The 15,005-nt window shown below is 40.6% G+C and overlaps 1 long non-coding RNA gene across 1 annotated transcript in view; it reads right to left on the bottom strand.

Annotated features, from left to right (window-relative positions):
- The window catches only part of LOC310835228, a 104,629-nt gene that overhangs the window by 9,035 nt on the left and 80,589 nt on the right, over nucleotides 1-15,005 (bottom strand). The window lies entirely within an intron of this gene.

The following is a 15,005-nucleotide window of genomic DNA, read 5'->3' as shown; positions in this document are numbered from 1 at the left end:
GCATGGTGGATTTAAATGGAAAACAAGCTGGTCACACAAGCACAAAAAGAACCCCTATTATTTATAAAAGGTAGCCCCCAAAATTCTCTCTCACACACATGAACAGCAGTTGATACAAATGATTTAATAAGCCAGAAATAACAGGTGTGAAGGACATGTATACAGTCGAGACTCAACATCTTATGGCTGTGAAGCCACAGTTGCAGAAATATACGCATCTGTTAAAAGTATAAATGATTGGCAGTGATACACTTAACCATGGAAGAATACATTTTTGTAATACGATACTAGATTTGCAGCATGTTTTCTGTTCTCTATCCTTGTTCTCAGTGTCTTCCTAACAAGGATAATTTAGTTGGGTAGCGGCAGAATGGTGGTTTGCAAAAAGTTCAGCAGTGTGGTTTGCCAGGATGAAGCTAAAACTCCAAGTTTCTGTTGACAAACGCAAATGATATTTGCCAACTTTGTGAAGGGGTGTTGAGTTGTGTAAGACCCAAAGTGCTTTGCTACTTTGCTTGCATAGTGGGAATGAATCACAACCTGCTATCTTTACATGGAAAAGGTGGCTGTCCCAATCGTAGCAAGTTTTTGCTTTGTTCGATGTTCAATCTGATTGCACAGTAGCTAAGTGTCTATTTAGAGAGAGTTCAGAGACAGATTTCTGCTTGACACACAAGTTTTCTGTGTCTAACTGTAGAGGAGCATTTCATTAGGACAGCTCTCAAGTGAAGCCTAAAGTGGTTCTGTCCACACACAAAGCTTTTATCCTGGCTCCAGCAGTGCACAGCAGTTCATCTCCTTTCTGCAGCTACTTTAACAAGCTTTGGTGTCATACAAATAAAGGAGTTTCAAGCGCTGGTGCTAAACAGATTGAACAGAAGCTAAAGAAGTGACGGTTATTAAATTGTTCCCTCAACCAACAACCATTTAACTGATCTTGGCTTTGATTATAGGCTGCTATGTTGTATGCATGTGTGTGGTTGTTATGAAAGACGAGTATCCCCTGAGGTGCTCAAGGGAGTTGGCTGTAATCCTCTTCAAATTCTGGGTGGGAGGAGTTATTCGGGAGTTAGAGACACACTTCCCATAATCCTGTTGTTCTCCATTTTCAGATTCTGTTTGTAGATATGGTAGATAAAGAATTCTTGGAGACGGTTGGAGGATTGATGGCGGCTAACGGATTGAGGTTGAATCCTGACATGACAGAAGTACTGTTCTTGGGGGACAGGGGGCAGGTTGGTGTGGAGGACTCCCTGGTCCTGAATGGGGTAACTGTGCCCCTGAAGAACCAGGTGCGCAGCCTGGGAGCCATTTTGGACTCACAGCTGTCCATGGAAGTGCAGATCAATTCTGTGTCTGGGGCAGCTGCCTACCAGCTCCATCTAGTACACAGATTGAGACCCTCCCTGCCCACGTACTGTCTCGCCAGAGTGGTGCATGCTCTAGTTATCTCCCGCTTGGACTACTGCTATGCGCTCTATGTGGGACTACCTTTGAAGGTGGCCCGGAAACTGCAATTAATCCAGAATGCAGCAGCTAGACTGGTGACTGGTAGTGGCTGCCGGGACCATATAACACCGGTCCTGAGAGACCTGCATTGGCTCCCAGTACGTTTCTGAGCACAATTCAAAGTGTTGGTGCTGACCTTTAAAGTCCTAAATGGCCTCTGTCCTGTATACCTGAAGGGACGTCCCCACCCCCATCGTTCAGCCCGGAGATCCAGCACCAAGGGCCTTCTGGCATTTCCCTCCTAGCGAGAAGTGAGGTTACAGGGAACCAGGCAGAGGGCCTTCTCAGTGGTGGCGCCTGCCCTGTGGAATGCCCTCCCATCAGATGTCAAGGAAATAAGCAACTATACTACTTTTAAAAGACATCAGAAGGCAGCCCTGTTTAGGGAAGTTTTTAATGTTTAATATTTTACTGTGTTTTTAATATTCTGTTGGGAGCCACCCAGAGTGGCTGGGGAGGCCCAGCCAGATGGACAGGGTATAAATAATAAATAAATCATCATCATCATCATCATCATCATAATTTAGTTTTAACATTATGAGGGGCAAAACATTAGAAAACTATCTGCAAGTATTTTGTTAAACCAAGGTATGGGCATACTGAGGCTTTTAGCAATTCAGCTGTACAATATATGCATAATAAGATCATTTCCTTCCTGGTAGCATTACCAATCATAATATCCAGATGTAGCCCAGTAACATGTGGGTACCCAAGGAGAGTCCACTGGAATCAGTTTTGTGCCTTGGGGATTTAGCCATAACTATCTTGGCTGAGAGTCCTGGGAGATCTGCTCCCTGGCCTGGGAGGGCAGGGCCCTGACTGACTCCAGCTACAAAAGCTGACACTGCTGAACAAACTCTTGAGCTGGCGTATTGTTTAGAGCCGCAGAGATCAGAAGAGTTGTTCCGTTGTCTGGAGAGGTTACTTCCTGGTTCAAATGGAGAAGCTACTTGCAATGAAGCCCAGCAATGGAAGCACACAGCTGGTTTGAGTCACCACCGGGTGTTGAAATTTTGCATGCCCTAACAATTTTGCACCTGGGCAACTGCTCTTGTGGACGCCCTCCATGCAACGCCATTGTACACAACTTGATTGACTGGTCACATGGAAGAGATCTGTTATCCTTCAACATACAAATAACTGCTGCAACTACTGTTTACCTGTCAAATTAAGTGTGTGTGTGTGTGTGTGTGTGTGTGTAATTTCTTGAAATTTGGACTCTTCTTTTTATATGTGTTTGTTTTAAATTGCTCACATAAAAAAAACTTTCAGCTGCATTCTAAAGTCATAAATGTGTACATCATAAGTCTTCATGCCCAGAAGACAAGTTCAGATTTTATATTATTTTGGGGCTTCTGTTCATGTAAGTTTGATCTCTCCCTTGTGTCTTGTGTGGTCTATAAGGACATTCAATCTCATCTACCTAAGGCAAGTACTCTCCCCTGAGATATCTGAAGCATGATGATCAGTGGCAGTAACACAGAAAGTTAAACAAGGATGACACATTAGAACTAATTTGAGAATTAGACAGCCTAAGAAGTAATTAGGAAGGAGTAGCCACTATAAATTGTGGAGTCGTGTCAGAGCACTACACCTATAATTAGGTAAACCCAGAAGTTCAAAAGCTCCCTTTTCACATCTATGCTGTAATTTTCAGTAACTGAAACATGTTGTCAAGTTGTCAGTATTAAGAAAGTAATCTCTTGCCAGGTAATTATGTAAAAGAACATTTTAGGAGGAACAACTCTGCACTGTAAAAAGCAAGCACTCACTTTATCCTGTTCAAAAACTAGAGTTAATACTTCTAAGGACATATATATATATATATATATATATATATATATATATATACACTACAGTACCAAGACAGCAAAGGACACATTTGCCTTTTCTTTTTGACTTCCATTCCCCCCCCCCACCACCACCCATTGCAAATGCTAAGGTTTGATGTACAAATTATATATACAAAATGATCAGCACCTTGGACACAACACCCTCAAATGTTTGAAATACCCACAGAAACCTTCCCAGCCTAAAATCCCTTTGTTGACTGACTCTCCTATGGAAACTGGAAAACAACTCTGATGAGGAAAATCTCTATCCCAGAAAGCAGGGGAATGTCTCCTCTAACACCTTCAGACTCGATCCGCTACCAATGTATTTATTCTGCCCCATCATCGAACAGCCCAAGCTGGCAATACCACATAATTTATTTTACTCCATCTCCTCAGAGTATTGTGGAAGAATGATATCAATCAACATTTGATGATCTCCTTCTACCAGTCCACAATAGAAAGTGTCCTTTCATACTGCATCACGGTGTGGTATGTTGGTTTGACATCAACTGATAGGAAGTGCCTACAGAGGGTGGTGAATACAGGCTTTCAAGAACCATATTGTCAGGAAAGCAGTGTTCAATGTCTGGATAAAATATAAAGACTTATTGGAAAATAAGACCCCAAGGTGGTTATCACCAATGGAAGCTAAGGCCCGGAAAAGACTCAATATGGAGGCCAAATGGGAAATAATAGAAAAAGATGGAGATAATTGGAGGTTGCAGAGTTTGGAGAAACTAAAAGATAAAGTGCGAGATTGGTTACATTATGCTCAGATCAAAGAGGTTTTCAAGATGGATAAAAAGATAGGATTCCAGGTGGAAAAATCAAAGTTGGAAACGGAATTGTTAGAACCTAAGACTAAGGTACTTTCAAGAATGTATAATTTGCTGCTAAAATGGAATACACAAGATGAAACGGTTAAATCGGCTATGATAAAATGGGCACAGGACATTGGGTACAATATCATGTTTGCTGACTGGGAAAGGTTGTGGACCACCGGGTTGAAATTCACGGCATGTAATGCCTTGAAAGAAAATATTATGAAAATGATATATAGGTGGTACATGACCCCAGTCAAGCTTGCAAAAATATACCATTTGTCTGATAATAAATGTTGGAAATGTAAAGAAACTGAAGGAACGTTCTTTCACCTCTGGTGGACCTGCCCTAGAGTTAAGGCTTTCTGGGAAATGATATATAATGAGTTGAAAAAGGTATTTAAGTATATCTTCCCTAAGAAACCAGAGGCCTTTCTTTTAGGCATCGTCGGCCAGAGGGTGTTAAAGAAGGATCGGACATTTTTTATGTATGCAACAACAGCAGCAAGGATACTTCTCGCCAAGCACTGGAAAACCCAAGATTTGCCCACACTGGAAGAATGGCAGATGCAACTGATAGACTATATGGAGTTAGCAGAAATGACTGGCAGAATCCGAGACCTGGGAGAAGAGGCTGTGGAGGAGGACTGGAAGAAATTTAAGGACTATTTACAAAAATATTGTAAATTGTATGAGTGTTAAGAAAGATGTAAGATTATTAATAATATGGCACCATTAAGATAGTTAAAAGGAATATGAAGATAAATGAAAATATAAGAAAAGACAAATTTTGGATAAATATTATGCTAAAATTAAGCTTTTAAGGTTTGGGTAAAATTATCTAAAATTAGGGACACAATATTGGAAATTATAATATAAGAATTGAAACAAGGTGATAATTTGCTGGGTAAAGTTCGAAAAACTTAGAACGCAGGAACGAGAGATGTGAGGAAGTCCAAAGAAGTGAAGAAAATGTGGATATTGAAAAAATTATATGTTATTTTGTTTGCTTTTTCTATTGTATTAAGAAAACCTTTAATAATTTTTTTTAAAAAAAAAACAAACCACAGAGGGTGGTGAATACAGCACAAGATATTATGGGCTGCCCCATGAATCCGCTGGATGAAATAGCGGAATAACGTTGCCTCAGGAGAGTGAGGAAAATTCTCAGGGATGATTCACACCCTGGCCGGCACTTTCTTGATCTCCTGCCCTCAGGCAGAAGATATAGAAGCATGATTAGTTGCACCAACAGGGTAAAGAACAGCTTCTATCTGTGGGCTGTTAGGCTGCTGAATGAAAAGATAAGAACAGGGCAACTGACTCTTGGGTTTGGTCTTTGTGTGTCAGTAAACGAGGGGAATTAAGACTAAGAGAGCTGAGGGGGGGGTGTGCTCGTGTAATCTCACTGTATACAAGTTGTACAAGTGACAATAAAGTATTTCTGTTTCAATTTTCCCTGGCAAGCCCGCTGTGTTGTTTCATACCCTCCAAGTGTCCAGATTTTCCAGGGACAGTCCTGGAATTACAAATGCCATCCCAACTTTTGATTTGATCCCAGAATGTCCCTATTCCCCCTGCCAGTGAGCTTGGGGAGGAGGATGAGCTGGTATAGCATTGAGGGAGCATCCTCTGGCCTCTCCATGGCCGCAACTGCTGGCCTCCTCCCTTGGGCAGCTCATAGTGGCTGTTTGAGAGCTCAGAGAAGGCAGGGACAGCAAGGAGGAGAAGGAAGCTCCATATAGCTTAATTCTGCTTAATTCTGACGCTAACGTTGGTTAAGATAATGATCCTTGGCTGGATAATCACTACCTAAAACATTAGTGGAAAGGAATTAAGATAAAATAGGTTGAATTAGCATAAAATAGATAAAATATTTTCCCCCCTATTAAATTTTCCACAGGCTTCTACTTGCATGATCATGTATGTTGACGATATCTATGAAACTGAAGTTTAATTTGACTTTCAGAGCTAGAAATTATGGGATGGTAGTGGTTTCATTATGTTCAGAAACTTTGCATTAAATAAATTAAGACAGAAATCAAACAGGAGGACTGGTGTACTTCAGCTTTTCAAATTAGTACATTTTTTTCAGGGAAAGGGTAGTCTGGAGACAAACGTATTTAACTGGCTAACATGTAGTAACTTGAAATGCACATAGCTGTCTTCTCCCTCCATACTTATTTTACTCCAAGGGGTTTTTGTTTTGTTTTGTTTTGTTAATTGACTGCTTTAAGGAGCTGTTAAAAAAATACAACCCATGTACTGTGTGAAAGATGAGTATTCAGATAAAATTCAAATTGACATGCTCACAAATCTATCACTCCTGCCACTCTTATGCTTGAACATTATTTCTTGTACAATTTCAACAACAAATTGAAGCAGGAACAAAATGGGATTTCATTAAGATCACTCTTTTAAAACAGCTCAGCATCAGACCTCCAGTAAAAGAAATAAAACTTTTTAAAAAAACAAACTAATCCAGGATTTTTTATCACAGAAGTGTCCTGCCTTGAAGCAGACCTGATGGAATCCTGATTTAAATTAAGATTGCTAACTGCATTCTTTTGTAACTCAGTTTGTTGCACTGAGGATCCTTGATAATCCCACTATTCACTGACCAGCAAGAGGTGAAATCCATTCCATAAATAGAATCGTAGAATAGGATTGTCTAGCCCAACCTAAAATCTTGGCGGTATCAGCACTATGCTCTACCCAACTGAGCTATCCAGGCTGAGATGTACATAGTTTACATACAACCATATCAGGTTACAATCCCCTTTTGAACTTCATCAAGACAAGTATTATCAAAAACTCATTGAAAATATTTCCTTGATGTACAGTGGCACCTTGGTACTCAAACATAATCCGTTGTGGAAGTCCGTTCCAAAACCAAAGCATTCCAAAACGAAGGTGCACTTTCCCATAGAAAGTCATGCAAAATGGATTAATCTGTTCCAGACGTTTAAAAACAACCCCTAAAACAGGAATATAACATGAATTTTACTATCTAATGAGACCATTGATGCATAAAATGAAAGCAATAAGCTATGTATTGCAGTCACACAATCAATCATCAATCAATCAATCAATCAGTAGTTGGACTGGGTTCCACACAGTCACAAAAACAAAACAAAAAAGTCACAAAAACAAAAATGCAACATAAATAGCAAAAGCAGACAGACCTCAGCGTAACACTCAAAACGGAGCAAGTTTGGCTTCTGAAAAAAGTTTGCAAACCAGAACATTTACTTCTGGGTTTGTAGTGTTTGGGTTCCAAGTTGTTTGAGTACCAAGGCATTTGAGAACCAAGGTACCAATGTATAAGTTTAAGCAAGTACAGGATCTGTACAGGAGAACATCCTGTTGCATAGTGACAGGACAAATATACTGCTTCTATTCATTCCAACAAATGAATTTGCATGGAAGAACAGGGATTGTGTCCTTTGCAATCTTTCCATTTCTGTCGCATACACCAAAGAGACTTCTTTTTTATGGAACAAAGAGAAGGATGTGTTGCATAAAATCATTATAACATTGACTCTAGTAGCATATGCTTTGAATATCTGTACAAGCTCATCTAATTAAATGCAATGGCACATCTCTTCCAGTAGTGAGTGCTCTTTGCTAATAAGAAACCATCCAAAACTCTCTATGGGCCATTATTTTCAATACATCTGAATCTCTGTGAAAATATTGAGCATGACCAGTTTTAAAAGCTAGCAGCTTAAACACCATTGTGAAATATTGGGATTCTGGTCCAGGGACATCTTTGAACCTTCTTTCTCCTGAGTGTTTGGTTCATGGGCTGTTTTAAAGAATGAAAGTTTTAAAGAAGCAGAGTCCTGTACTTAAATCTGATGGCAAGGTCAACAGAACATCTTCTCCGGAGGCTGTGCTCCCAGGCACTAAGAGGATACAATGAATGGATTTCCTACCCTTTTCCTTTACTGGTGGAGAAGTCCACCCTTCTGCATTTGCTTTGGCCAAAAGAGCTCTAAATGAGAATGAGACACATGTCCTGCTGAGGTGGAGAGAAAGGTGAGCTAGAGGGTTGGCATGGAAAATAACAAAGAAGCCGAGTCTCAGAGCATTCAGTGGTATAAGCACCGTCTCTGGGTCTAGAAACCATACGTTAACATAAGACAGGCATAGGCAAACTCGGCCCTCCAGATGTTTTCTGACTACAACTCCCATCATCCCTAGCTAACAGGACCAGTGGTCAGGGATGATGAGAATTGTAGTCCCAAAATGTTTGCCTATGCCTGACATAAGATATCAGAAAATGCTAGAGCAGGCATAGTCAGAGAGGTAACGTTGGCAGGACGTTACTTTTTTGTTCCACAAGCAAAAGCATATTTCTCGAAGCCATTCCAGGAATCAAGAAAGCTAGAGGATCTTCCTTCTCTGAATGGTACTATCAATGGCACTTGGACCTAATCCTTTTCATCTTGTTTTCTCAATGAGCTTCCTTACCTTACCAACTTTATACACATGTATCTACAACCTGGTTCTCTTTGCCAGAGGACTAACTTAGAGAAATATGGAGAACACATAATGAACTTCCTCTCCAGTTCCCATTCACCTTTCCTTGCTTTCTCCTATAACACTTTAGGTGGCTTTTCTCATCATAGAACTTGTAAGCAGTAACTGACACAAAAATGGGCTGCTTCGTTTTTGCCCAGATACTGCCCTAGGTCCCACAGATAAGTAACTTAGCTGTATACCATTCTTCTTTGGTTACTTCCTACTATTTTTGTTTTAGACCCCCCCCCTCAAAAAAAAAGTATATCTAGGATGTTTTCCTAGACGTTTGGCTCTGTATATATGCAAGTCCATGCTTATACAGATAAATAACAATGGTAACATAAATGTTGTCTTAATTGCTACTGACTATGTACCTTTTCATTGACCTAATGAGTGGGAACCTGTTTGATACTGTGCAAATATGTGTGCTAGAATTCTACCCCATTTTTCATTATCCATAGTAAACTAAAACTGTAACGCTCCCTTAGCCCAGCCATGCTCAGAACCCTGAATGTGAGATTTCCTCAAAGAAACAGGAGAAGCAGAACCTGCCAACAAACAGCACAGCCACCAAACCCAAGAAACACACCATTCTTGCAGAAATGCACCATTCCCCACCATTAGAGCTGCAGCACTGAAAACTCCAAAATGGATACCAGATTCACTGAAATTACCCAAGGGCTTACGGACCAGAGGGAATGAGGTTATGGCAAGTCAAGCAGGAACATCAGGGTTGCCAATAGACTACCTAGCTACTGTTGGAGGAAAGCAAAAACATTTTCTTCTCTAAATATTCTAGTCAATGCATGTGCTGTTTTAAACCACTTCTGTTTTAAACAGAAGGCACTGTTTGTATAGCAATCTAGACTGCTTTTGTTTGTAGTTCTCTAAGTTAACTCCATGCCTAAAAGCTGAGCCATGCTTTTGTTTGCTGTTTTCTCCAAACAATGTGTGCGCTATTTCTCTCCTATCTCCACCAATCCTGTAATAAGTTCCTGCATGAATAAGCCCTTCAAACTCCTGAAGCTGTGATTATTCCAATCGAATTCACCCAAGCTGCTGACAGCTAGCTCCTCAAGGCTATTGTTTATATAATAATACTTGGAAGAAGAAATCCATGTGACATCCTGCCCAGACCAGGGTCTTTCTGAGAGCCAGGAAGAGGAGTCTCCATCTCCTATGGAGGTTCAGTCTAAGCCAGGTAGTTGCTGATGTAGCACTTACCTTGGAACTCTTTCCCAGGTTCCCTGGCCCTTCTTTTGTTGCAAAATATATACTTTTCCTCCTTCAAGACCAAGTAACAGATCTTGTCTTTTTACCTGCAAACAACTGTTGCTTTCCTCAGTTCAGAGTTTTGTTTATAATGAGCACTTGAGGCTCCAGCAACAGCAGCAGGAATTCTTCTTTGAACTGTGGGACCACTTAGAGAAATGTAAATATTGTAATTCAGTGCAGTGCAGCTAAAAAGAGCTAAGCTTGTTTTTTAAAAAGATACAAATAAAGGGGGTGATTCCTATTGGGAAACAAATCTGGAAGAAAGCCATCGTTGCATCCACACTCCTGCAATTTCCAGCTCAAATTACAGTGGTTATTCTATCCATGCATGGAGAAAATAACCATGATGTGATAGGTAAGCCAAACTGTTTTTAATAGTGTTTTATGTTTTGCTGTTTTACGACCACCTGATGTTTCATGATAGGGCAGTATATAAATATTTTATAAATAAATGATCCTAATAAACAGTACTAGTGGCATGTGGTCATCAGTATACACCAAAAGGAACAAGGGCAGGGGGAAATGTATACTAAACATTTGTAAAACTAATGCAGTTTGTTTATACGCGCTATTCAAAATACTTAGTTTCTTATATATTAGACACACATATATTACACACAGAATTCCAAATCTAAGACAAAAATACCAAATGGACAAGTGCCCGACCACTGCTGTTTCGGTCATTATCAATGGTATCAAAACAAGAACAGTATAGGTTTATTATACATAACATTTTGTAAATAAATAAATGCATTGATTACTTCTTCTGTTAGTACAAACAAGATCTTTAACCCTACACTGACAGAGAAACTGCTTTTACGAATCCAGTGTTTGGGTCAAGAAGGGCATACAAATAAAATATTTGGCAGATTTGATTAAGCATCACACTACTTGCAAGAAGATGAAAACATCATGCCTTCACTGCAACATTCGGTTTCCATTGCACCACCCTTGTGTTTGACCCAACCTGTCAGCAGAGAGTTAAATATGCTTCTGCTAACATCTAACCACCTGATGTCCAATCATAAGTTTAAGAAGTAAACGAACCAATTAAAAAAGGACGTAATATTCCTAAAAGTCCATTTTGAAAACCACTAAGGAAACATTAAATCCTTGAGAGTCTATACATTGTTATTTTACATAATCAGAGCCTGTGTGGTGTAGCGGTTAAGAGCATCTCCGCTCCTCCACATGCAGCTGCTGGGTGACCTTGGGCCAGTCACACTTCTTTGAAGTCTCTCAGCCCCACTCACCTCACAGAGTGTTTGTTGTGGGGGAGGAAGGGAAAGGAGAATGTTAGCCGCTTTGAGACTCCTTAAAGGGAGTGAAAGGCGGGATATCAAATCCAAACTCCTCCTCCTCCTCCTCCTCCTCCTCCTCCTCCTCCTCCTCCTCTTCTTCTTCTTCTTCTTCTTCTACATATAACCGTTGCTTTTCAAATTTATTTTTTAATTCTATGTTTCTAGTGAATGTTCAAAACTGAGGGTATGTGACAGTAAATAGGGATACCCTGGAGAAAACATGGGATACATTTCTGGACTACATTCTCTAGTTCATTTTTAGTTATGAATTTAGCAAAAGATGGAATATGATAAAGATTTGGGGGCAGGGGCAGAATTCTTCCCCTGGCCAGCAGAAACATCACATTTCTGAGGTTAAAGCTGGAAGCGCTGTACTGCTATTTTTATATCATGTTTGTGCAGTGTTTGCATAATGGGGGCCTATGGGGCTACAGGATCGTAACTCACAGATCCATCCTTAAGACTCCAGAACAACAGAATTTGGGGACTTGATTCCCAGGCCGCCCAAATACTGCTTGGGTTGTCAGTGATGGTGATGAATACACATTAGACCAGCCTTTCTCAACCTGTGGGTCCCCAGATGTTGTTGAACTACAACTCCCATCACCCCTAGCTAGCAAGGCCAGAGCTCAGGGATGATGGGAGTTGTAGTCCAACAACATCTGGGGACCCACAGGTTGAGAACCGCTGCCTTAGACTGATATCTAGCAACAACTACTATGTTTTTGCAACTGGTTCTCTGGGAGAAAATCACAGCTAGCTTTTTAATTATTTTGAATAAATCTTTAATTTCTTATTGATGCATTGTTACTTTAAATAAAAGTTTGTTTGAATTATCTGATTATCCTGCAGATAACAATGTAACAATACTCTTCTCATGAAGCCAAAAAGTCTGGCCTTTTAGCCTTATGCTTCTGTGCTATAATCTCAGACCGTGGTTCCCAAATTCCACCACCACCACCCCAGACAAATAGATAACTGCAGAGTATCTAGGCAGACCATTTTTCTGTCTGTTGTTCACCAATTTAATGAGCTGTGCTAGATGCTAAAGTCACTGCTGCAGGCGATCTGAATAAAGCCCGCAAACCACTGATAGCCCATTGACAGGGCTGGGCCATTGATATGGTTTTCAACATCGCAATATATCACCAGCTAAACACTGTGATTTACCGATATATCATGATGTCTGAAATAAGGATGGAACTGTCTAGAGGCGAACATGGACCACACACTGGGAACCTGTGATCTAAGAGGTAATCTGAAGACACAGTGCTAAACCTTCCAATAAAGTATCAGATTCAGGATGCAGGGAAGAGTATTCTAGGAGGAAATATTTTCCCACATCAAAAACCTCCTGACCATGAAAACCATGAGGGATCTAGGCCAGGCATCTGCCTGAAATTCTAGTCCTCCACTTAAAGTGAGAATCATTCAGACATGATCTCTCCACCTTCTGTGTTCTGAGCTGATAAAGTTCCCAGAGATTTTTATGTCAGTCTTCAATAACAAAGGGGAGAAGTGTGAACCAGGAGATACCCTTGAGTGGTAGAATCAGCAACCTCTATTTATTCTAATAGTTCTACACCACTATTGCGGTGTATTGGGTGGTAGAGGAGGGGTAGTACCTGGAGGGGCCACCTTTGGTCCCGACCCTGCACTCAGCACTCATCTGTGGCTCCTAGAAGCTGCCAACATGTGACAGCAGCTACACCCTGTGAAAGGCTCCAGTGGATTGATCGGATGAGATCAATAGTGGGTCCAATGGTCAAGAAGGCAGTTTCTTCATGTGCTGTAAAGGGAACTGAGGGGCAAATGGAACTCATCAGCCTGGTAATTTAGCCCATATAGGAGAATGAAATCTCTGATCCTAAACCTCCACTGCCTTATGGGATTTCCTCGGGAGAAGGAAATGCAGAGCAGGGTCCCTAAGATGGGTGGATAGCACCTTGAACATCTCTTTTCTTCAACTCCTGCAGCCAAGCTGGTGCCAAACATATTGCTCTGCTTTCCTTTGGACCACAGAGTTTTAAAATATCCTGTTCATATTCTGTTCATTCACATTCAACTGATCTGATTTTCTGGCATCTGCCAACCAAAAAATATATATAATTTCTCAATGAAAATTTAAGCTGTAGCACAGCTATCAGGGTGTGTGTTGTTGTTGTTTTTAAAAGCATTGTTTATTTATTTTGCTTGTGTTATATTGAGCAATAAAATGAACTTACTGAGAATAAATAGTTTCTGGTTGGAACTTCCTGTATAATTAACACAGATCGCTTGTTAACCGTGTACAAATACTTGTAGTCCGGCACAAGACCAATGTATTTCAATACAACCACAGGCCAAGCCAGCAAAACAGACACAAAACTAACAAAAGGTTGCCTGCTGGTCTATGGAGCATCGCATTCGATGCACAGAGATTCAAGCCACACATCATTAATCACAGTGAGGGTTAATCGCATCATCTTCACAAAGAATCTTTTTGTCTTGGCAGTAAAGCATTGCTTGATTCTACTATGAGTCTCACCAACAGATTTATACACGGCAAAAACAAAGTGTTGATTTTGCCTGATGTGTGAACTCTTTGGGTGGGATTGTGAGAATCCTAGAGATGGTTTGCCGAAAAGCAGATGGATTACCAGGGGATTGTTTATTGCATCCATCCTCTTAATGCATCCATCCTCTTTGTTAAGTATGTTCTTTGACCTAAGCAAGATTTATTTTAGCAATCCTCATCTCTCTAATGTGCCAGTCAACCGTGTTCTCACCAGTCATATCCACTCCACAATCACAAGTGCAGCTGAATTGCAGCACAAAGCAGTATCTTTGTATCTGCTTTTTTAAAAATAAATTTATATAACCAAGATGAAACAACTACATACAATCAGAGAGTCTTCTCCGAATACAACACGGAACCTTGTAAAAGTGTATATGCTAAAAGCACCACAATCTTAACAAACACAAAATGATACACAATAACTTCCATCACTTGGATTGCTGTCCACAAATAAAAAGATAGACTGAATCAGCAGGAGGAGTTCTGGTTTGCATAATTTAGACAAAGACAGGAGGAAAGAAGAACAAATGCTAACTAAAAAAATATATGCCTCTGTTTAATTTCAGGGATAGGATTTCGACACCAGAAACATTGAAATAAATTCAGTGTATTAGCACAAAGCAGGCAAAATCTAGAGAAAACTAGGCTCACGCAAGTCCCATCGAAATAATGACTATTCAGAAAGAGTTCACCAGCCTTCTCTGATGCCCTACAGATGTTGTCCTCCAGCTCCTTATCAGACCCAGCCAGCATAGTCATTGTTCAGGGATACTGGGATTTATAGTGCAACAAAACGCATAGGACAGTAAGTTGGTGAAGTCTGGCCGACACTATAGAGCAGGTCAGCAAACTTTTTCAGCAGGGGGCTGGTCCACTGTCCCTCAGACCTTGTGGGAGGCCAGACTATATTTTTTTTTTGGGGGGGGGGGGAATGAACGAATTCCTATGCCCCACAAATAACCCAGAGATGCATTTTAAATAAAAGAACACATTCTACTCATTAAAAAACATACTTATTCCTGTACCATCTGCGGGCTGGATTGAGAAGGCACTTGGACCTTAGTTTGCCTACCCATGCTATAGGGCAGTGGTTCTCAACCTGTGGGTCCCCAGATGTTGTTGGACTACAACTCCCATCATTCCTGAGCTCTGGCCTTGCTAGCTAGGGGTGATGGGGACC

Source organism: Podarcis gaigeae (genome assembly GCF_964106915.1).
Source record: "Podarcis gaigeae genome assembly, chromosome: 17".
In the NCBI taxonomy this organism is placed as follows: domain Eukaryota; kingdom Metazoa; phylum Chordata; class Lepidosauria; order Squamata; family Lacertidae; genus Podarcis; species Podarcis gaigeae.
This window is presented reverse-complemented; position numbering and strand designations above follow the sequence as displayed.